The sequence below is a fragment of the Ambystoma mexicanum genome, chromosome 2q (genome assembly GCF_040938575.1).
Source record: "Ambystoma mexicanum isolate Mex_15411 chromosome 2q, UKY_AmexF1_1, whole genome shotgun sequence".
Taxonomy (NCBI): Eukaryota; Metazoa; Chordata; class Amphibia; order Caudata; family Ambystomatidae; genus Ambystoma; species Ambystoma mexicanum.
Genome location: NC_090924.1, coordinates 965,007,411 through 965,032,897, shown reverse-complemented (window position 1 = coordinate 965,032,897; position 25,487 = coordinate 965,007,411). Strand labels below are relative to the sequence as shown.

The 25,487-nt window shown below is 45.1% G+C and overlaps 1 protein-coding gene across 5 annotated transcripts in view; it reads right to left on the bottom strand.

Annotated features, from left to right (window-relative positions):
• The window catches only part of MYRIP (myosin VIIA and Rab interacting protein), a 2,049,246-nt gene that overhangs the window by 532,439 nt on the left and 1,491,320 nt on the right, over positions 1 to 25,487 (bottom strand). The gene's annotated exons all lie outside the window — the stretch shown is intronic.

The following is a 25,487-nucleotide window of genomic DNA, read 5'->3' as shown; positions in this document are numbered from 1 at the left end:
GATGGGAGGTTAAGAAGTAGGTCTGGCCGGATGGCAGTGGCAAGGAAAAATTGTGGGTGTTGAAGGGATGGGCAGAAATACAGATAATACACCATTGCACACGAAGAAAAGACAACAGGGAAACATCTCGGAGGCGACAAGCACAGAAAGAAAAACTAGTACTAAACAAATTAGCTTAAATAGCTGCAAAGGCGTCAGTGTTGAAGCCTGCCCAGATGGAAGTGGCAGGGTACACCCCTAATTTCGAGAATGCCAGAATAACCATGGTCAGAAGGAGGACAAGGACAGTGGGGCGGAAACACAATACCCCGGCTTGCAGTGGCAAGGAGGACAGCAGTGAGGAAGAGGTGGGTTCCGAGGGTCAAGAGGAGAGGGATTTGGAGGAATGGGACCCTGGGGAGGAGGAATGGGGCAATGTTGAAACTGTGAAACATGGGGACACTTCTCAAGAGAGTGTAGAAGCAGACAGGGGATGGCATCAGTTATGGTCAACAAAATTATGGTATGCGCCGTCAAGGGGCCCCCCAGGGGCTGACTCCCAGGATGACCTGCATACCCTACGAAATACACCAGGCATACACGCAGTTGCCCTTGCAGATAACAGGCCCTGCAACAAAGCAACAACCACAGCAGATGATGCAACCATGCGTACCTCACAACAACTTCCAGCAGACGGGAAACATGAACCCATCTAACAGAACGCCTAGCAGCACAGCAGCCCTGTTCCAGTGCGCAACAGTGGTGGGAGGAATCCCCTTTTCATTTCCGGGGACAAATACCTACCCTGACTAGAACAGCCCACAGAGAGCACTTGTGTGTCCGGTTCTGTCGATGACCCTCAGCCCAGAAGAGGAGGCAGAGATATAAAACAAACAATTCATTTTTATGGTTGATTCGGGCGCTGAGAAATCATGCATAAGAGAAGGGGACTTCCCGTTATCTGGCAAAACACTCGACATGCAGGGATACTCTGGGGCTAGTTCTATGGTCAAACACTAAAGATTTGATTGTAAAGGAGGGAGGACAGTTCTCCTGTCAATTTGCTCAGCATGGATCTGCTCAGCAAGTTTAACATGACGATCCCATTTACTGATCATAGCATTGTCTGAGCCACGCCAGGGATGTGCGCAACGAGAGCGATGGTCATAATACACACCATGGTGCATGAGGTAGTAGTGTGAGGAATACCCATTGACCCAGATATGTTCATATGCGTCATAACAGTGCTTGTAGAAGCAGTGCACAAATTGCCAAAGCCTGCTGGATAGTGCCAACTGATTTAATGTTCCACCCTGTGATGTCCCCAGAATTGGTAGCAGGCACAATACTGTTCCTAGACTTACAAGGGTTGTTAGTATCTGCAAAAACAGCGGTTGTCTTCAGAACAGACAGAGATGGGTGCCAGTGGCGTACTGTCTTGTGCATCGATCCCACAGTACCCAGGAAAAAAGTGACAGATGCAGAACGTTTCGAAGACAATGACAATGCCGGGGAGATAGTACTAGAAAGGTGCATCCCCTGTGAATTAATGTTGCAGTACAGAAGAGTACAGTGCCCCCTAATGGCCGTTGTCACAGAAGAGGGAATAAAAGACAATCCAGGCCCTACTTCACCAAGGGATAATAGTGCCCTCTACCGCACCATGCAATACTGCCATATACCCTGTCAAAAAGGCAACAGGAGGCGATTGGAGAATGATCCAGGATCTCTGCCCATTTAATGACATAGTACAGAAAGAATTTTCTCTAGTTGCAAAACCCTGCCTCCATTTTGTGTAATACCCCTAAAGAAGCAACCCACTTCACAGTGGTTGATTTAAACAATGCCTTCTTTTTGATACCCTTACAACCTGACTCACAGTACCTCACAGCTCTTACACATGGTGAAAAGCACTACGAACACACTTCTTTGCCCCAAGGGAATTGCGAGAGCCCAAGCATATTCAACAGATTATTACACGAAGACCTAGGAAACATCCATGTGCCCAGCTCAGTAGCACAGTAAGTGGATGGCTTACTGGTTTGCAGTGACAGTGAGAAAAACTGTCGTAAGGATTCCATTATCTTTCTATAACCTTTGACCTGCAAAGGCTACAAGGTTGACAAGGCCAAACATCAATACTGCCAACTTGAGGTGCTCTACTTTGGACAGCTAAGATCAGCAAATGTAAAAAAAGAATAATACAAAACAGAGCAGCATCCGTACGTGCCACGCCCAAACCTGTTACAGTGAAAAATGAAAGACTACGTGGCATTATCAATGCGCTGGTACAGAGTATAGTTCCGCTAATATATATTGGTATCAATGCTATTTCACAAATACTCCATTAATAGATGGTTAGTGAATATATTAGTTGCATACTTGCACAGATCATTGTGACAGTTTATAAACTGTAACAGTTTGTCTCATTAGAATACTTTTACCCACAGTAAGAGTTTGCATAATAACAGTTTTTACCACTGTAAAAGTTTGTCGTAAAAGTTTGCCAACACATGTTTCGACTTTTGTGGTCTTTATCAAGGCAAAAAACAAAGATTTGCAACTAAAGTCTCCAATTGGATCTATCAATATATATATATATATATATGACATTATTAAATGAATAGACCCAATTGTTGGGTGCATTACATTAGTATCAAACAGTCATTAAGTTTACATTGTATCATCAAAGGAGAAAAGGAGGAAAAAAAATGGAGAGAGAAAGAAGGGGGGAGGAACAAATCATTAAGTTGGTCATCATTAAGTAAGTGATGTGTTATGCCAGTACATTGGTTGGGAATGTTAAGTTAACTTTTCCATAATTATGATGTCGAACTAGAATCATCGATAATCATAGCCTTTCATGAACCAATTGCCAAAGCACTGTAAGGAACTACTAGGACACATGTTGAACAAAGATCTTAACATATTCTCATAAATAGCCCCCTGTTGGTTAGTGCTACATTATTGCGTTCCAGATGCCGCATCTCCTGCATGTACTCGCATCGAAAATTCCAACCTGAAAACCTCAATGTCTAAAAGCATTTAGAATGACTATATTTACACCTTTGTCTGCTTCTAAATAACGTAGACTACACCAAAATTGCAGAGTTACACTTATCAACACGGGGATGCTATATCAAACTAAAGGGCAATCCCACAGAGCAAACAGTAAAACTATCATATCTAGTACAAGAATGGCACATGAAAGGTGTTCTAACTGATGATGAAAGATCATTTCTTGCAAGAACTCATCCAGTCATGCCTCCTATTTATTACCTTTCTAAAGTACACAAGAAGTTTGATCAACTGCCAGAGGTACGCCCAATATTGAATGGTTCGGGGTGGGTGACCGAGGGCCTTTCAGAATACATAGAAAAAGCCATTAAAAAACTGGTTCCTTCTCTAACGTCCTACTTGAGGGACTCCACACAGACTTTACAAATCTTGCAGGATCTTGAATGGGAAGCACAGTTCCTTTTAGCAACTTTAGAAGTGAAGGCTTTATATATCTTAATTGAGCACAGTTTAGCTATTCAGACTTTAGAGTTCGTGTATCAGGACTTTTCAACCTTATTTTCTATTCAATGCGGACTGTTACGCACAGAATATAGGTGGGGTGAAATATACACTAGACAATCTGCTCATGGGGTACTTCGAAACTAACTACATCCACAACACCCACGAATATAATGATGAGATGAAGCTTTGGAAGAGGTATATCGATGGCGTCCTCTTGGTATGGAATGGCTCTAGGGTGAGGTTTGAAAGGTTTGTTAGCTTCCTAAATGACAATATCTTTGGCATATAATTTACAGGAGCTATTGACACTAGATCTATTGACTTTTTAGATCTGAAAATATGTATAGGTAATGGCAAATTGGAAACCAGATGTTTCAAAAAACCCACTGAAGTGAACTCCACATTATTTGCCACCAGTTGTCACAAGAAGTCAACTATTAACAATATTCCAGTGGGAGAGTTCTATCGAACCAAAAGAAACTGTAGTACCAACGCTATTTATGAACAAGAGTGCGACCTGCTAAGTCGAAGGTTCCAGGAACGAGGGTACTCACAGAGTTGTGTATTGAGATCTTGGTATAAGACCCAACCTCTACAAAGAGAGGACATGCTATAACCGAAAACAGGGGTCAGACTCTGACACAAGGGGGATCAATTTTGTCACCAAATATTCAAATGACAGCAATCTGAAGTATGAAATGTTAACCTTTTAACTGCCATGGGTCCCCTCCCCCCATGCCAAGGCCTTTTTTGGTGATTTTGGTATTTTGCCATTCAATTCCTTCTAACGTTTTCTGTTTCATTAACCCCTTAAGTTCCACGGACGAGGTATCTTATCCTTGGCAACAGGGAGGTAATCCGAAGGACGAGATAACTCGCCCTTGGCCCTTAAGGGGTTAATGAGAAATTGGCATCTGTTATTGCTAGCTGTTGATCTCAACAATTATATTGCGGCCAAACTAATTTTGTGTTTACTCTAACACCAACTATTAAGAATAAATTATGCCTTTGTTTCTCAAACCTGAAACTGATACAGGGTTTGGGAGCGACTGGGTCAGGTTCATGCACAAGGGTTTCCACAAATGTGGGTCCTGTAGCATTTGTAAATATGTTCACCCAGATACCACCATTTTTACATGTCATGGAGAGATGACAATAGAAATCCAAGATTTCATCAATTGTGTATATAAATACATTGTGTATGCTATCATCTATCTCTGTAAGTAAGTGTACATTGGCAGTACTATCCGAGAATTAAGTGTGCAAATTAGAGAACATTGTCCAGTTTGATTAGCCAGCACCCTATACTGCCACTGGCGCATCACTAGCAAGAAGAGCACCAGATGGATAATGGGGTGGACATCCAATTCATCGGCATTCAAAAAGCACACTGGAACAGAAGAGCTGGTGACCAACGGCACCGCCTGAGACAACTTGAATCACGGATGATCTGAAGACTCTGATGTACAACTCAAGGCATGAACAAGTTACATGAAATTAATGTGATCTTTTAACTCAAGAACCCTTATTGAGTGTTAATACTAGCAAATGTTTGTATCTGTTTGTCACTAGTCTCCCCAATACTTTACTGTGAATTGTATGATCTCACATCACTAGGATTCTATATCATGTATCAGACTAAATGATGGTCTTCCATATCAGGTAATATTTATTACTCATATATGAGAGAGTCAATTCATGACGAGGTTGCCTAAAAAGGGTTGGACCTGGTGACAACAGTAAGATTACACTTTGTAATCCAACCTGATCAGCTCTGTGACCTGAAGCCATGTTTCAATTACTGATGATAGTTTCATGGGATCACTCAATGACAGATGCATTATAGGAAGGCAACGCACCAAGCACTCACACCTATATTGGTGGCCAGGACAAACGTATCTCACAAACATGATTATACACTGCACCACCTGCCAAACTTTCAGCACTAGCATGACACTCCAGACAATGTGAGGAACTTTGCCTCGCCCAATTGAGCCGTTCTGTGAGTTACACAGACTATGCAGATATGGGAGAAAGATGTAATGGTTTTCAATACCTAATAGTTGTAGTGTGCCTTTTTTCACGATGGGTTCAAGCTGGACTTTGTGCACATCCGGATGTCAAATACACTGCTAAATATTTAGTACGTAAGGTTTTCCCTCAATGGGGCATGTGCGATGTACTGAAATCCGAAAACAGCACCCACTTCTTCAATGAACTATTCAAAGAAATGACAGCACTACTTGGCATTAACACTGGACATGCTCAATTTACCACCGCCAAGCAAACAGCGTTGTTGAAAGGTCAACAGCCTTCTTAAAAGCAAACTCTCCAAACTCTGCACTACCTTAAAGAAAAACTGGGTGCATTGCCTGCCTCTGGCTCTATTCAGCTTGCGCACTCAACCAAGTAAAGACCACCACCTTTCACCCCACAAAATAATAACTGTCATGCGCTTGCACACACCCATCTCCCCAGTAAGGAGGGCATCAGATGCCCATAGGGCTGCAGCATTTCCGGCTGAAGAATTCAAGCAGTACTTAACCTAACCCGTTTGATTAAATATGTCTCCCGGCAGGTTGCACCACATTGCCTACAAGATATACAGAGCACTGCACAGTAAAAGAAACTCTCTCTCTCTCTCCTCCCCCCCAGCCCTGTTTTTGTTTCCTATACAGGAGTGCTCGAAATGGAACCCTCAACATCAAATGTTTCATTGTATATTAAGAAAGTAGATAAAAAATACTGTTAATTCAAGATGGTTATATTCCTACAACTGTGACCTACACTTCGCTGCTCTCCTATTTACTATACTGATGTTTATTTTAGAAATGTATTGGGGTACATCTTTTATCTGGGCAAGTCATCTAAAAGAGGGGGCACATAAAGGAAAGTGCACTGGCACTGCTAAACACAACCAGTAATGCGACTGTACGTAGGTATATGTCCCAGTTGAACAATAACAGTGCCAACACACAAGCAAACCCACCAGGCTGAATGAGTGTGAGCATGAGCAAAATGTTATAAATTGTATTTCCTACCGTTTTTATAAACATTTTTTGCAACACAAATATTAGTAGCAATGTTAGCAGTAGTAAAGTAACGAAAATATATATATCACAGCAGGATAGAATGAGAAGGCAAGCGCGTAGGCCCAAATATGATGCAGTGTCCGGTCATTTTTTCGAATGACAAAGGATCTAATGCAATAGATTAGCCTCAAAAGGATCGGAAAAAAAAGACTGAATGCCTTTTTTTAATTAATTTTTTTCCCGTTTTGGTATAGGTAAAAATAATGTTTTTTGGTCCTTTTGTTTCAAATATATTGTCATCCGAAACTTTGTATTCGATTCTTTGACCTACAACCATATGATGCATAACATGGCCTAGGCCTGGATGCTATTGACGATATTAGACACCCCCAGCACTCCAACAGCTGGTACACTGACATAAGTGCATTGGGTAGACAAACAACAAACAGTAGCTGCTATGTATGCTCATTGATACTGCACTGTTAGGCAGAATTATATGCAGTACCCTTTGGGAACACCACACGCAATTAAGACTACAAGTGACAGTACAAATTCACCTTTGGTACAAGCCCATCCTACAGAGTTAAAGTGGTAGCGATGGCTGAGCAGCCAGACTTATCTCAAGAGTAAGTGAGCAGTATCAAATAGTTACACAAAGGACAGCAATTACTATGATTCAGGCAAACACTGACTCAGGGTTTTCAAGTAAAAGGATATACATTAATTTTACTCTTCAGTTGTATAACATTACACTATTATAAGCAGTTTAAAAATCACACTCTTAATACACCACACCACTCCCAATAAGTTCCAGACAAGTTAAGCTCACAAAATGAAGTGGGAGCAAAATGGCACTCCAGCAATTTAAAAAAGAGGGAAAGACAAAGTTAATAGAAATTGAACCACACCAACAGGTAAGTACTCAGGGCAATTGAGCAAGAGGAACTACAGTGATGGAATCAGGTAGAAAAGGCTTAGGGCCAAAGTCAATGGGTCAAAAGTCTTTTCCTCAAGATCACATGGTTCAGGGTCGTTCGTGGTAAAGTTCATGCCACGGATTCCGGACGAGGTTGGTTGGCAGAAAAGTTAGTTCAAAGAGAAGAGAAGGAAAAGCCCTCGGTTTGGAGAAAGATTTCAAACACTTTCACCGCGGCTGAACGACATGAACAACCGGATTTGCACAGTACCTTAATTAAGTGCCAAGGACGAGGTATCTCGTCCTTGGGATTACTTCCCCAGTGCCAAGGACGAGATAGCTCGTCCTTGGCACTTAAGGGGTTAATGAAGGAGTAAATGTTATAAGGCTTTGCATGGTGAAATACTGAAATCACCAAAAAAGGCATTGGCACTGGGGGGAAAAACCATAGCTGTTAAAATGTTAAAACAGAGAGGAAGCTGCAGCTGAGGCTGACGTTCCTGATAGTTCATGCAGGCTCACGGTTCCTGAAGCGACTGTCGGACTGACAAGAAGTAGGAAGACTGGAAGGTCCTGCACAACCCAGGGAAGAAACCAGCAGCAGAGCAAAGCAACAAATAAAAGGTGGGCTGCTTAAAACCCAAGCAGGGTCCGACCTTCCTGGCTATCCTTCCCACTGTAGCTCTGTACAGCGAATTCGACCAGAGGAGGGGTCCTGGCTTGAAGTTTGGGCAAACTGGTTGGTTCCACCAGCTCAAGGGAAGAAGTCTCCTGGAGGATCTTCTCTGTCATTGAATTCTGAAGATTCGGACCGGCAGCAGGACTTCACTGGGCGGTTCAGTCGTTGTAGGGGTCCTCTCCCATCAGCTCCTCGTTGGTTCTTTCGTTCCAGTGGCGACTCTGCCTTTCCAGTCCCAGAGACCTGCTTTTTATGCAGTTTTCTCCCATTCATGCAGCCTGTCTGTCAATCACACAGCAGGGTGGCTTGTCCTGGCAAGGACAGTCACCCAGCCAATCAAACAGGAGTGCGACTTAGGTTACCAAGAGAACCCATGGCAGGGGTCATAAGACCCCTCCCTCACATCCTGCCTACCCAGACTTGCAGGCGCCTTAAGGAGGGCTTCTGTGAAGAAGCCCGCGAAAATACGGCGAACAAAGGAATCAACCCCGGTTTGGTGCGCAGAGTAAAACATGAGAAAGACTTTAACAAAAAGAAATGGAGAATAAACCCAGCAGGAGCCAAAATAAAATGCATTTGGTCAAGCGGGTTTATGTTCGAGGCTAATATAATAGCCTAAAACAATACCATGGTTATATAAGATAACCGCGTTAGAAAAAATAGGGTAGTTACCACTGCCACCAGTCAAGTCTTGATGAAAAGGGAGTGAAACAGTGCTCCAAGAGAAACAGACAAAAAGGGATAGGAATTAACCCTTTCCAATACTCTGTGTAAGATGGGGTGCACTGGGTCTGTGGTTTAGAGAGACTACACAAAGTTAATGACAACTTTACATGTTTCTGGGAGACAGTAGTCAGTCCCAGAAAAATGAAGTCAGGGGGAAGTCTAAAAGACAACCCTGTGTCATTGCACTGAAGGTGCTGTGTAAAACACATAAAAATGATGCTCATGGAGTATGTGAGGCTCCAGAGCCCAAGATCACACAAATGGTAAAAACACACACAGCAAAACACATGTAAGAGTGGGAAAAAGGCTCACACTCTTACCAGGTGAAAAAAATAAATCCTAGTAATCTAGCAAAGCTGCTGAGGGACTCATTAGGTAAGGGAAATCAGCCATTTATGAGAATTCTCCCTAACACGCACGCATTGAGGGCACCTAGGGTTTTAGTACCACAGCAAGTTCCAATTATAGAGGCACAATGCCTGGATCATCTTGCGCTATGTCGAATAAAAGGCACCTTCCAGGCACACAGCGTCCGATTAGAGCTTGTGGATCCAGACGCCCTGCAATGCAACAACAAAACCACAATTGCTTACAACAACCATATTTAGGGACTGATGGGTTGAAGTACGTAAACAGCGAGTGGTAGGAAACAACGCTGAGCTGCCTAGCTGAAGGTCTCCTGGGATACGAAGAAGTGGTGGCATTTGTGGAAAAAATATGGGCACAAATATGGACAGAGCATGTCACAAAATTGACATTGATTGCGGCGATGAAAAATCCAGTTAAATAAAGTACAATGAGAGGAGAGCTATGAACTATATTTACACAGCAAAGGAACTGTCTTTATCTGCTACGACGAGTGATTCAACAAGACATTGTTGATTCCAGACTTGAAAAGGGGCACAACGCCAGTGATGGACTAATAGTGGGTCTGTGGCCGACAAGCGTACTTGCACCTCCCACCATTATTCAGGGGCTACTGTTCGCTGGCCATGTTGCACTTCGTACTATTAGTAGTCCCAGAAGAACACCTGAAAGAGGGACCAATAACGGACACAACCCCAACGGTTTCCCCAGCGTTTGAAGAACAGAACCCAATGCCACAACCATAATTTCGCATCCTACCCTGAAAGCGCCAATATGATCAACTACAAAGAAAGAAGAGAGCATCAAACTATCCATCAAAAGACTCAACAGCACTACTCAGGGAGACCTGAAGAATACAGACTGTTCAGCTCTACTGAAACTGTTTTCACCTCCCTGTTGCTGCCCGGTGTACAGGCAGCAGCTAATGCTAAATGGCTGCAGATAGTTCGCTGGGAACTTGTCCACTTGGCAAATGACACTGAGCATGGCTTCAACGCCATTAAAGTAGAGCTGCGTGCCCCAAGGTTAATGACTATGCAGAACCGCTACGGCCTTGATATGCTGACGGCAATGCAAGGAGATGTTTGCCAAGAAATCGGCAATTGCAGTACATGGTCTAGGAGTTTGCATAAAAAAGACGGAGGAATACAAGGGGGAGACCGGGTTTGACCTCATCCTAATTAGGAGCAATCATAAAGATGCTGGCACCTGTCGTATTCATCTTGGTCATCTTCTGCAGGCGCCAAGTGGGACTCTGAAGTTGTGCCGAAGCAGTGCCTAGAAGCGCAATGATGATGGTTTTAATTGGTGGTTCAAAAGTACCTTGTAATACAAAAGAAATTGAAGTACAAACTGATCATGCCATTCCCTAAATGCTCCCTATTTACTATAATATACAATTGGTAAATATCAGATATTTACCAATTGTGTCCAGTAGAAAACATTCAATCATTTCATCCGAGATAGTGGCAATCTGCCATTCCCAGGATGCCGAGGCAAGGCGTCTCGCAAGCGTCTCGTAAAGTTTTTATCGTCGACAATCAAATGCTTTTACAGAGTACGAAACAGAGTGACAGACTGACACAGGCATATTAAAACGTGCAGACATTTGGCCACACCAAGGGGTCGTGTTTCAGGCCACGTATATTGTTACTGCACTGAGAGGGCCTCACCTGTGCCCCCATTCTTATCCGGAATGTTGATCCAATTCGCAAGAGGAAGTAAATGCGACAGACATTTGGGCAGACCCGGATTTCTGTGTTGCAGCTACACCAATGGAAAAATGGGTTGTGAATGCCTCCCAACACGTAGGTTCATTGCGGGAGGCATTTGTCTTTCTTCTTATTTGTTTGTTTGTTTGTTTGTTTGTTTATTATTTATAGCGCGCACCAAACCCGAGGGTAACCGGGCGCGTTGTTCAAGGATACTTTAAACTTTACAGGTTACGCATGCTTACAAATGGTGGTTATACATAGTAGAAATTACATAATGCAGGACAATAGGGAGAGTATACATTGTGCATAATATAAACATATAACATAATATATACAGGAAATATGCAGTAGGAAGATAGAGAGTATTTAGTTATGTACATAGTACGACTGTAGGACAGTAGTTATATTAGTGTAGGGCGGGACTATCGGTCATTTTCTTTGATCCAGTTGATACAGTTGGATCTGAAGAGGGCGTAGGATTGGGTAGATCTCAGGCCGGGCGGGAGGGAGTTCCAAAGCTGGGCAGCTTTGACCGGGAAGCTATTTCCTCCGGCCGTACTTAGTTTGAATGGGGGGATCACTAACTGGTTAGAGTATGCTTCTCTAGTGGGTCTAGTGGAAATTTTTCTGTTGAATCTGGCGGCTAGGTATTTGGGTGCTAGATGGTTGATACTTTTGAAAGTTAGAGAAGCTGTCTTGAGTTTGATTTTGTCCACTGTGGAGAGCCAGTTGGATTGTCTTCTAGCTTCTGAAATGGAATCTGCCTGCCTAAAGGGATGAAATGAAGTTCCGCCCACACCAAAATTGCACGTGCGAGGCTCTGCATTTAGATTTGTATGGCAGAGCCGATTTGGAAAGTAGGAATAGTGGCTCAACCTGCCAAGCAAGTCCCAAAAAATGACATGGCTCTTGAAAATGATTCATAAACATTTTACACATGCCTTTCATCAGGCCCATTTCTGGGGGCGGGCACACAGGGCAAAGGCCCGGGCACAGTTGTCGGGTAAGGAGCGCAGCAGGCAGCCAGTTAAATCTCCCATTTGGGAGAGCAGGGAGCTTTCACATTTTTAACTTCATTACTTACTACCCGGACCCCGAACAAGGACAGAGGGAGGGGACAGGCGCCTGCCCTGCCCCCTGCCATTTACCTCATATGCTGCGACCAACGGCTATAAATACGTTGCTCGGAGAATTCAAGAAGGCTCCCGCCTCCCACCTCCCAAATCAGCATCTCTTTCTGAAACCAAAAATGCTGAAAGAGCAGCACAACTTTGGGTAGTGTGATAATTGCTGCATAGCATTGGCATGCCAGAATGGGGGAGAGGGGTGGTGTGTGGTGCTCTAGTAGGGCTTTTTTTTATGGCTGGCGCAATCAAAATGGTCAGAGACTGCCAAAAGAAGGAATACTGTGAGGGGTGCGGGAATTGGATTTAATTGATGTTTTTTTGGCACTAGGCTTTCTTTTAAAATCCATTGCTTTCTGGTATGTTAATCCGGTTGAAACAAATTACTTCAACTCCCAGAATGCTTTGCTCCGGTACATGAAAGCCCAGGTCTGGAAACATGTGGACATGGAGTCACCTCGCCAAACTATCTCTTTTTATTGGGAGGCAAAACAAGTTCGAGCAAGTAGGCAAAGAGCAATATTGTTACCCATTATGTATGTTGCTTCTCTAAGTTTTAACAATGGAGTCAAGAGTTGAAAAAAATGGGAGTTTGAAGGCTCAGGGGATTGCATTTAAGGGGATTCCTTCAGTTTGTGTGTGGTTTATTTCCGGTGAAAAAAAATGTATGTGCAAAGGTAATGATTGTAGCAACAATTAATGACAAAGACAACCGTTTTGAAATGTCTGTAATGAAAAGGGTTTCTTTCTTGCTATTTTATTTATTTATTGGTTATTTATAAGGTGCTTATTTATACAAGACAGTGTTTCAAAGCGCCACAAGGCACAAGGGAAGGGAACAACGGAGCTATAAACAATGAAATCAAAAAGGAATAAATAGAAACGGACAGCGGTCCTACTAGGCCTTGTGACATTCCGAGAGTGCAAGTACAGTGAAAAGAAAAAAGGATAAAAGCGGGGGAGGTGGGGTAAATGGTAATTAGGGTCCACTAGGGGAGGAAGTGCCAGGGGTACCCAGTGGGGAGGCAACAGGTCCCAGCCACCCTTGTGGATGATGCAAATGGTCTTGAATTTGATACTTGAAGCAACCAGAAGCCAGTGGGAAAATGGTCCCAGGGCTTGAGGCCAAGGATAAGTCTTGCAGATCTGTTCCGGATTAGTTCAAGAGGACAGAGCGAAGAAACCAGGCAGATTGAGGAGGAGGCTGTTACAGTAGTCTAGCCTGGAGGGGACCAGACATTGAGTTTCTGTAGGTATTGAAATCACAAGCTCATGTGCATTCATGATGTGTCTAGAGTTACAATTGCATTTCCAAGTTACCATCACTTGAAAGGTTTTGCCAGAGTATGCTAGTATAAAACCTACTGCAGGCATTATCATACAGTAAGGAACTTCCATCATTGGCAGTTGCTCACACAAATTGTTAGCTTCGGCCATCAGACAACAGCAACTAGCCTAATTTACTAGGCATTTCAACACGCTGGCATTATACGTGCTTTAAGTGATTATAAATTGGTGATACTGATAGAGCTTCATGTATTTATTTGATTTATTTTAATTGGTTATTTATAACGCGGTGGACCCGGGGATCAAACCAGTGCGTTGCCCCTGAGCTATCCTCGCGAGCCTGTAGGTCGATCACTGTAATAATCAGTGTTATTATCACACACGGCACTCTATTCATGGGCGTGAGAATGACGAGTAGATTGGCGTAACTGGGGAGTCCCACTTTCCACATTGTATTGTCCCATTCTGAAAAACAGCACGTTGCACATGAGCGATCTATCAGAAGATATTATATGACAAAGCACTCGCACCATTTAGGCAGTCATTGCCATCACATTCCTAGGCACACATGCCATTTTCTAGATCTTGCTATTCTGCATTCGGGTCCTCTCACCACATCCCAGGTTTTCCCATGTAATATTCATGCTGCCACACCATTTGGCGGGTATTCTTCTAATTGTGCCTCGATACTGCCACCGGATGTGCAGCAGCAATAGACGCTTTGGCGGCAGCAACATTTAGGAGAGAGCACTTTTTTTTGACAATGAACATAAACATGGGATAATGAAAATAGAATTCCTCCGGTGATATTGTTGTACATGGCAAATTATTTTTACTTGCATGCCAATAAAACGGTGCAATGATTTAATGATTTTGGAAAGTGAGTGCAGTGCGGGGTAGCTTTGGAAGACCATAGGCGTGGGGGGCAGGGGAGGTGCGTATTCTGGTGTATCACCGTGAGCGCAATATTGTCTGAAAACTGCCCTGCGCATCATTTAATATGTTCCCCGCAGCCCCCATATTCTAAAGTAAGCAGTGTATAGAAATAACTACACTTATTTTCTGAGCTGATATCTTTCCAATGCAATATGCTGGCACATTACATGTATTTTTAGGAGCGAAAAAACGTTTGAAATCCCATTTTGTCTTGAGAAGGGTGTATATATAATTCAGGCTTGTTTCTTTGACGACTTTATATTCCCTGCAATGAGATGTAAACTGTGCCAACAGTGCCATCCAGTGGTAGCCTGAAAGAACTTGTTGGCCTGGCTGATTTACGTTTACTATAAGCTATAAACTGTACAAATGTAACTAGATTGAACACGTTTTATATTGCGATCTTGCTTGTAAAACAGATATGTGCATTTATTAGCCACCTACACGTCAACATACGGCTGCTCGGCAGGGAAACTGCAGCGCTCAAAAGGAATGAATGGCCAAAGGAGGGCAGGGCGGAGACTCGAGTATCTAGGCGGCAGATAATATTATTAGGCCATTTCACATAACAGCCAATTTACAGCAGAGGAAAAACAACTTTGGCACCCATGCATCACTGACCATTAAACGATGTTGGGCAACATGCAAGACTGTTGGATGGGAGGATCTGCCCCAGAGTGGATAAAAGCCATACCATCGTCATATGGGTCCTCATATGAACCAACCCGGCCCCTTCGGGCACACGCCTTCCCCCGATTTTCCCTCCGACATTTACTGTTTCCATTCGGGCACTGGCGTTCCTGGACGCCTCTTCGGCCCCTTTTACCAGTGATGCCGACCTGCTCCGAGCCAGCACTCTGCGCTCACTTGCTGTGTGATCACAAGGAGTCCACCAACCAAACGTGGTGTCCGACTGATGGAAGTTGAACCGTTAATGAATAAAAAGATATCTGATCAAATATTATCTAGCTTGAGTCATTGCAAGCCTGTGAGTTTTGAGGTATTTAACGGGGCCTTTTGTTTACTGTGCCTTACTTGTCCCGTCTCCAAATTCCCAAAAGTTCATGCCGCCTATAGCCCTTAGCATGCTCAGCACTTTACTTTGGGTGATGAGTCGAGTCTAAAGTTTGCCCCCACCACTAAATTCTTGCACATGTTGTACTTTGTGCAATGTGTCTGTGAGAGAGAGAGAGAGAGAGAGAGAGAGAGAGAGAGAGAGAGAGAGAGAGAGAGAGAGAGAGAGAGAGGAGAGAGAGAGAGAGAGAGAGAGGAGAGAGAGAGAGAGAGAGAGAGAGAGAGAGAGAGAAGAGAGAGAGAGAGAGGGAGAGAGAGAGAGAGAGAGAGAGAGAGAGAGAGAGAGAGAGAGAGAGAGAGAGAGAGAGAGAGAGAGAGAGAGAGAGAGGAGAGAGAGAGAGAGAGAGGGAGAGAGAGAGAGAGAGAGAGGAGAGAGAGACTCGCCCAACGGCACACAGACATGGCAGCTATTGCAGAGGCTAGTGTTTGATGTACACGGAATAGAGGCGAGCTGCTTTGCCTCGTTAATGTCTCCATGCGAGTTCGAATGGGCGGTTACGGCTTCCAAGCCCTTGTGATGCCCCTTTCATGCCTTGCAATGCCATGTTAGGCCTTACTTTATGTGGCTGGTTTGCACCTCACTATCCTGGTTACTTTGCACCTTGTACTATACCACTCCCAGGTGTTCTGCTTCTAGTAGCTCGACAGTGATTTGACCTACTTGGATTTGCCCCACTGTGAGGTTGCCCGCCTGTGGTACTGCCCCTACTCCTGGGGTTGGACCTTTGGGGTTCGCTCCTTGGTGTCCCACTGTAATCGTGCCCCTAGGTTTCTCTGCCAGGATTTCCCTTGGAGTGATCTCACTCACCTATTGACTTGGACGCCCACTGCTGCATGCTCCAAAAGGTCTTCCACCCAAGTGCAATGTAGGACCATTCATTGCACGCTGTTCGTTGCTAGGCACAAAAGCCCAACCCCATAGTTCCCAGGACATTGCTGCACAATGACCCTACCAGAGGTGAACCACTACAGGACACTGGCATTGCCATGCCGGATGGCTGCCAACACCAACTGAGCTGTAAAACGATTGCACCGCACACTGACATGATCTAGTCCTACATTTCAAGAGACAACTTGCATACCATCTCAGTCGCCCAAACATGGTTATTGAATACCCCTCTAAAAGGACATGCAACATTAGATTACTCTAACCAACTCCTATCAAATGCGACAAAAGTACTTAACCACTACAGGCACACAAAGCGCCTCTCTGGACACATGCACCACACGTGCTCTGGACACAAACCAACTAGTAACAGACCCGCGCGCAGTGTGCAGGAAAATCCCAACTGCACGCATCGCACAACAGCCAAGCTATCTTCATGTCCCCTTTCTTCCCCAAAAGCCCAACCACCTGCCCTCTTTTTACACCTACAAAGAGCACTAAGAAACCATGCAAACGACAGGGGTGCATGTTATACAACCACATAGCGTAACATCTAAAATGTGTAATATTGCACTTTTTAGTTTGGGCTTATAGGTGATGCTTACCACACCTATGAGCCTAAACTATTGCATTAGAGTACAGATAGGTAAATGCCATATGATAAGGGACACAAAGTTTGTAGGTGTTTGGTTATTTGCCGCCCATTAATGCATATGGCCATTCCGACCCAGTTCCTGCCCTTCCCTCCCAAATCACCTCTGCATGCGAACTCTTTGAGCTCGCTTTAAACAAGCCCTACCATCAAATGTATTCAAAGTGCTTGCCAATGTTTTTTCAAAGCAGTCTTCTGAGAGTTAATGACTTATGTGGAGTTGTAAACCGACTAATGGTTTAATAAAAATGTCTGAACTAGGTTGCCTTCATCCACTCGATTTATGAGCACTATGCATGTCCTTTACTGAAGTCCTGTTAAAAACAAGCGCTGGCAAAGACAACAGTTTTGGCTTGTCTATAAGTATTAGGCATTTGCCAGGCACTGCTTTTAGATGCCCAGGTACTTGAACCATTTTGCACCTGAGACCATCAATGACCAGTTAATACCACTATGGCCGTGCCTGGCAAGTGCCTTTCCCATGCCTACACGAAAGCCCAAACTGTTGGCATTGCCAATGCTTGTTTCTACTGCTCGGTTTGGTGTTGGTGCCCTGCGCCCTAAACTATGCAAACAGTTCTCTTTTTGAGAATGCGGGTTTTGCGCGCTGAAGGCTTACAAAGATTCCAAAATGCAACAGCATGTCTCTTGCCTCACCTACCCAGAGATGTACTTATTTCCCAGGCAGTGTCTCCGAATCCCAACACATGAACTATTCGGGTGTAAGACTGTGTTCTGTGCAGAGAGCTTGTTGGCAGCTTTTTTCATAGCAGGGTTGTTAGACGGCATTTAATCAACCATCCTCTGCCTCTGGAGGTCTGCAACACCTAAGAGTTGCTAAATTTTCTAAAGTACCAAAAAGGGGAGCAAGCATTCACCACAGTACTGCAGAGAATATTGGGATTCATGGATACGTTAATCCCAATGGGAATTTCTATAGAGTTCTGCATAATCTTACCTTTTGTGGGGATTAAAGTGAAGTCAAGTTGCTGGATCAGATCATCATGAGTAAAATAACAATACATGTGTGTATGTGTAATCCTACTAGTGGCAGTGCAAATGCATGTGCGCCGGAGCTAAATGTTACTGCCATAATATGTGTTGCACATTTGCAAACATATCATAATTTCACTCAATATGAACATTAATGACTGATTTAGGGATGCGATTAGGAAGGTTGCGATATTATTGGTCAATACAGCAGTATCATTAACATGATATGAGTGTTTGGGAAACGCCTGCTGGAGCAATGCTCACTCTTGATATGAAATCCATTCGTCTATCAAAAAAACATTAATAATCCATCTGCATATGAAACAGGGCCGGGTGGTATGATATGCTCCTTTTTTTGCTGGAGCAGCCCAGTGGACTAGCCGCCTCCTGTCTTTAGAAGAGCGATGCCTCGAAATCCTTTTAAGCAAATCTCCCTTTGTAGCGGTTGAAAAATCTAAAAAAGGCAGCCATCTTTATATGATGGAGAACATATTCTACTTCCCTGCATGGAACATCCCTTCACAAAAATCTATCTGAGACAATCGGTCTGTACATTGACAGGAACACTGGCAGCATTTATCATTTTCACATGGAGATTTGCCTGGTAGACTGGGCCATAGTGACTAAATGCCCAGAGTGCCATCAAGGATACTATTTAGAGTGTGCAGTCAGACCTTTTTAAGAAGTTCAATATTTACAAGAGACCCTCTTGGTGGATAAATGGAGGAACCTGTGCAGGCAGTACAGCAGGCGGTCAATGTCTGTCATGAGCGCTACTCCCGAGGAGCCAAGACTGGCCCAGCGTCCCCGGAAGCAGGCTCATCATCCACACCCCCGGTTCCAGCAGACCCCTACAGGGGCCCTTTGGACCATGTCCTGGCGCCTCTGGCACCAGGCTCATAAGGAACCACAGTCCCGGCGCCATGGGCGCCGGGCTCATATTCTTACAGTGTGCAGTAGTGATTGGGTGGACTTACCTGTGGCAGACCATGCTGCATACTCACCTAGAACAATCCAAGCTGGGTGAAGTCCCAGCCACTGGCTGGGAGGGACCTATCCTCTGTTACAGGAACTCTTTTCTTACCTGGGTGAGGCTGGAGGAAGAATACGCATCAAAGCACTTCTCCACTATTTAAACCATGCCCGATAGAATTCGCGTGCTTCGCGTTATTCTGCAACAGCAGCAGGACGCTCACCGAGTCGGCTCCTGCATTCCAGGTCCAGACACACCCTCAGCTTCTCGAGCAGCAACCTGTGGATGAAGAAAAGGCACAGGAACATCTACTCACCAGAATTCAGCCACAAGAGTCCAGTCTCCGACAACCTGCAAATAAAGACATAAGGTTAGAAAACGGGCAACACGCTCGCAGCTGCGCTCGCTTACCTCATCCATCCGTGATCACACCGGAGTACACCGCGGCCTTCGCTTCGGCAGCATCCCAGCACCTAGAAGACAAAAGACATTGTTAGTGGTGTCCGAGCCGAAGGGTTCGCAACTCAGTTATACTTACGCGCTTCTTCACGCGCAGCAGCGGCAGCATCGCCCTCAGCATTTCGGCATCTGAAAGAAAGGAAAAGACATTATTAGAGGTGCCCATTTTGAATTGGCCACAATTCAGTAATACTTACGCGCTTCTTCACGCGCAGCAGCGGCAGCATCGCCCTCAGCATCTCGGCATCTGAAAGACAGAAAAGGACATTATAAAAGGGTGCTCCTTCAGAAGCGGCCTCAGATCTTCTATACTCACGAGCCTCTTCTTGCACAGCAGTGGTGGTGTCGCCAACAGCTCCTCAGCACCTGAAGGACTATTACAAGCCACAAATGGACACTGAGCCTAAACACTGAAACCATCCAGTGACGTAACTGGATTCCACGCGCCCCTGCACCAGAAGCAGGATGGAGAGCTCGGCTTTACTAAACCAAAGGTGAGAGTTCGTGGAGACCAGTCGAGAACCAAGAAGTGGGAAAAGCAGAAGATTGGTGGGAGAACTTATCCAACCAGCTTGTAATTACCCCTTTTTCTTCCACCTGCAGAAAACTCACCTTACAAGCCAGACAGTCAATATTCGGAGGTCCTGCCCAGAGCATCTTCCGAGTTCTACGCCTCATCATAGTCATAGAAGCAACTGTAGCAGTCCAGTTTGGGTCAGCGCCTCCGTGGGAATCAGGTGAGCGTTACAATGTCAGTGTTAGGATATAGTGATCACTGGAGCTTTTTGAACATGGCTTTAACCCTGGAACTCAGGGAGAAGTGCCCAACCCCACGAGGGCTCTCAAGATGGGTTGTTCTGCAAACTCCATGAGGATCTGAGGCATGGAAAGGGAAGCAAAGAGTGGAAAAAGGAGGGAGCACCAGCGTCTGTCAACTGCAGTGTGTGCTAACCCTTAGACTTCCAGAACTCGCTTGCACAAGTTCGATTCCCCCAAGCGCTGAGATCTGAAGTAGGTACAGGTAGTCATCTTTTCCCGGGGTCTTGCAGAAGCTGTGTAATCCTTCATTCTGGGATGCCTACAGTCTAATACATATTCTAACCACCGAATTCACACATGTGTCTGCGCATTTAGAGAAGGGCCACCCATGCCAAACGCCAATTTCTCCTAGGACTCCAAGCATCAACGCAAGTGGAGGGGGAGGGCTTCCTTAAGTTGGCACGGCCAAGCCCACCCATGATGGCATTAAAGCACCTGTCATGACACATTACATGACATAAACCAGCATTGGCCCACCACCAGTGTTGGCTTGCTAAGAATGGGGAAGGTCAAGTACGGTAGAATTAGATTGCCTATGATTTGCGTAATTTGGTAATGGTTGGAGATGGTCAGCAATGGCAATTCATGATAAGGGATTCACTGTGCCCCCTTGGATGGGGCTTGTAATGACTTATCCTGCACCATTTAGAACATGATTGGGATTATTTACCATGTTTTGTAAAACATTATCATGATCGTTTTCTTCCTTTTCATATTTTAGGAATACCAAAATGGATCAGATGGTAGAGATGTAACTCACATGTTTGTAGGAGAGACATGGCATTGGGAAAAGTATTCAAACTTCTATTTCTCAAGGGACAAGCAACCATTAAAACAGGCCTGCATTATTTATCCATGTCTGTTGACCAGTGTTAAGATGGATTTCTGAACTCTGTCCTGGAGGGGCAAACAATCAGAAGGCCAGCCTAGTTTCTTGGAACAGGGTAACCTCTGGACAAGCCAGACCAATCAGGGTAGCGATGGCGGCAGTCAAGACTACGTCTCAAGAGGGGTGAGGGTGACTGAAAGCCCGCAATGAGCACACAAAGCAAGGACACTCACAAATTACTCCAAGCACAATATATATACAATTACCGAAGTGTCTAAAGAGTTAGAAGCACGAAATATGCAGACCACCTAGATGGGGAGGAAAACAGGCAGTGCAAGTAATCGTTAGACCCAGTTCGCCTTCAGAGGCCACCTAACTAGAAGGAAGTCCGAGCCCTATGAAGAGTGGAGCCTTGTGCTCAAAAGTACCTGCACACGCGGGTGCCAACGAGCAAAGGAGAGTCTCTTCAGGGAAATCAGGCAGTTCAGAGCGGTGAACAAACGAGGACGAACAGATCTCCGCTACTCAAGCGCAGCCTCCACTTGTGGGCAGAAGCAGGGCGCTAGTGCGAAAAGGGCGTGCTGTTTAACACAGCGAGGAAAAGCTACAGGCTAATGCAGGAGGGCGACCGGTTCCTAGTGTTGCTACTCACCGGTCACCGATGCAGGCAGACCCAGGCTTCTCCGCGTCAGTTTCAGTACTGGCAGGTTCAGATACGAGCAGGGGACATCTCGGCGTCGTGTAGATTCTGCGGCAGCAGAAGTTACAGTTGAGGATGTCCCCAACGCAACAAACCCACACAGATTGTTACCACAGCAGGGCAACGCAGCGGCCGTGTGTATTTCAGCCCAATGCACACTTCTCACTTGGAATGCCAAGTGTACGAATAGTGTGAGAGTGCCAAGGACTCGGAATACAGCAGCAACCTGACGGCGGTGACAGAGCAAGACTCCTGGGTAGGCTGGTCAGTCCACTGGATGGCCCAGGGATGCTTCCGAAGGCTTACATGCAGGAGATGATGAAGATGCCGAGAATAGTTGTTCCCACTATTCCAAAGGGTCGAAGTGACAGTACAGGCCTTCTCGTTCGATCAGTGGCAGACTGGTCTCGCAGGGCGACAGCAGTGCAGAGGAGCAGTCCTTCAGCGGGTCACCAGCGATTCCTCGGTTCGGCCTCTTAGTTGCAGGATACTTGGCTCCTTATCCTTTGTTCGTGAGAACTCAGGAGATCGACATGGTAGTGGTGTTTCCAGCCTCCTCTTATCCAGGGTTCCCTTCGCGCCAAAACGGAGAGGACCCAATGGGAGATCTGCTCACAAAACACTCACACCATACGTGGACCTATCACGGACCACTGTGGTCCCAGGCACCCAAGACACACTAGACTCTCTGGCACCCAGGATGTGTATTGGGACCAGACATCCCAGCCCACATCCTGGAGGCTCACACCAGGCCTTTAGAAGCCCGCAAAAGCATCTGTGTTTCGCAGGAAAATACATGCCCAAATAAGGAAGGCCCCGGGTCGGCTCGACCTGGGGAAGGTGAAGGGGGCAAGACTGTCAGCGGGCAGGACAAAGAACCTCATGGTCTGGCCATTTTGGAAGCCAGGCTACCATTTTGGGCTAAGCGCGAGAAACGCGCTTAAACAGCCAAAAGGAGCTCAAAACAAAGAAATGATCGCTGCCACCAGTCCCGTCCGTGATTCACTTGCACCGTTCATTAACAATCCAATGAGAGTTTCTAGGGCCTGTAGAGTGACTAGAGACCCAAGAGAGCAGTAATTTAGCTTACAGTGCCCTCTTGTGTCATGTTGCGCGAAAGCTGCAACATGAGAAAAAGAACTACGGAAAACGATGTTTCCCGGCAGAAGTGAGCGAAAAGCCCGGAGGAGTGCGGCAGAAGGCTGCGCTTCTCTGGCAAAGTCTAGATCAGGGTGTAAAACAACAGCAAAAAGTTTGGGGGTTGACACATGGAAGGAAAATTACCTATAATCATGAAATCTTTCCTAACAACCAGGAATTGATTGCTATGAACTATACAAATATTCATAGACAGACATTTTCCAAACAATGATTCCTTAAGGAGGGCAAGGATTTCTCTTCCATACAACAATTTCCCTGGGCTGGCAAGTGTACCTTTTGCACGACTGTCTAAAGAGTGATAAAGTGTATCTTTTACACAGCTGCTTCAAGGATGGAAAAGTGTTTCACAGCTGACTCCCTGGCCCACTCCCCTGCCAGGAATTCTTCAATAGATTCTTTAGATCCCCTAGTACACTCACCTGCCAGGTATCTCTACACAATGTTCTTTTCTTTCAAGTACTTTAAGTGGATGCCCTGGTGTACCCTCCTGCCAGGAATGTTACGCACCAATAGGCTTTCTGCCTCATATCTCATATCAGGGCTTCTTTCAATGTTCTCTTTGTTTCCCAGTATAGCACAGCTATGCTCCTGCACTCTCTTTACTCTATTGACTGTGTATACTACTTATCCCAAGCTTCCCCATATGGGCATCCCACATATAAAGACTTGTTCAAGTTCTGTCTTAACTTCTTTATCAGTGTTTATTTGCTTATGGCAAAGTTTGCTCCAACTTTCCCCATATGAACCTCTTGTATATGGAGACTTGTGCACACCATGTCTTTCTGCTTCTTCCATAACATTCATCTACTTGTGGTTACATTTGCTCCAACTTTCCCCATATTGACATCTCAAGCATGAGGAATTGTGCAAATTCTGTCTTTCTGCTTTACTCGGTTGATATTCAAAATGCACCTCTTAATTGTCTACATCCCTGTTGGTACGCCCCGGGGGTTCCCAACATCGCGGGGCCAACTCACAGATGTTTTAATGTGTTTCTGACTTGTGGCAAAATGTGCCGGTGATGTCTTAGCTCGGGAATGCCGTCTCCTGTTTAGCTGAACTTCTTCCAGCTCCCCACTGGCCTTGCACTGACTTGCTGGTAAAGTTGCTGCTGTTTGGTAGGTCCGCGTCCTTGTCAGCCTTGTTGCTGTCGCCGGTACCTTGGTGGCTCTTCGCCAGAGCCTGCCACACTTCCCTGGGCCTCCCGCTTCTCCAGTAATCTGTGCTGACAAGCGGCAGCTTGAGAGCCTTTGCCTCTTTCAGCACGGCTTGTACCCAAGCATCTGCCTTCACCTGCGGCTCTGCTTCCCGCTTTACCTGTATTGCTTTTCTTCACTCTGCTTCCCCTTTTGAAGTGAAAACCATCTTTAAATGTCCTGCGCAGCTGATCCACATTGCAACAACTAGTCCGTGTGTTTAGCTTAGGGCTTCCTGTAATCCATACTCACTCCTCCTGTCTCTTCCTCGTTTCAGTACTTGAGGCATTATGGAAGTTGGAGTCCATAGGATTAATAGGCTTCCAAGGTGATTTTGTCTTGAGATTTCTATTTATTACAAGACCATCAGAGACGAGTGATGTTATGTGAGTGTTATGTATATATGAGGTGTGACTAGTATTCAACCTATGATAATGGTTAGGAAAGGTTTTTAAAGTTTTGTCATTGGAGGGATTTGTATAGTGACAATATGCAATCAGGTTATTAGGTATTATAGGGTCTTCCTCAATTTAAAAGGAAGGATACTACATCCCTCCTGATGGGCTCACCCCATCTCCTCCCATGTGATCCTCATACCCACCCTCCTCCCCTAGCCACACAGGAAAAGATCTTGGGCTGGGATCAGTGATTACTCCACAGGATTCATCAGATAGACCACTGCCTGGAATAGGCTGACCATATTTCGTTATAGTCAGCAATGGTTGACTGCAATTGGTAATTGTCTCAGATGGTTGGAAATGGAGCCGCCAGAGTGCTTGCCACCTGCTGGAATCTGAAAAACATATGCCAATATGAATAATACCAAATGCCCAACGTTAAAATGGCTGTTAAACGAGACACAAGGCAATGCAGCTGCACTCCACCCATGATGTATCACTATCTCTGATATAGTAAACATTACCTCCACACATATACAGAATTCATTTTAAGTGCCACCTAAATAAGCCAACCATAGAAATTAAATGGAATTAAACTCTCTTTAAGTCTCTTTTCTTTTGCAGTTGGTGCAAGTGGATCTAGGTGACATGATCTATTCCCCACCCACATGATAATCTGTTAGGGGCATTTTGTGATGTTCTTTTTTTATATTGTACCCATCCCTTTCTACAACTACTGAAGCTGCCATCTAGCTTCTTTTCTTTTGCAGGTAGTCATCTGATGCAAATGGATCTAGGTCACATGACATCAGCTCTTGCCCCCCGGTTTACACCCGCCCCTTCTTTCTTGACTCTTAGATCACAGAGTGTTTTTTAATCAGGTATCCGAAGAGAAGGGAAATACCTGCTTGGTCCTGTTACGGAAGATGAAGAAAAGGGCAGCTCTCCAACCTCTATTTCTGCTTATGGGTGCTTTGCTTTATCCAGACCATGGCAATTACTCACGTCGGTCGGTCTGTCCCTCTCTCCTTCCCTACCCATTCCCTCTTTCTGACCTCCTCCCCT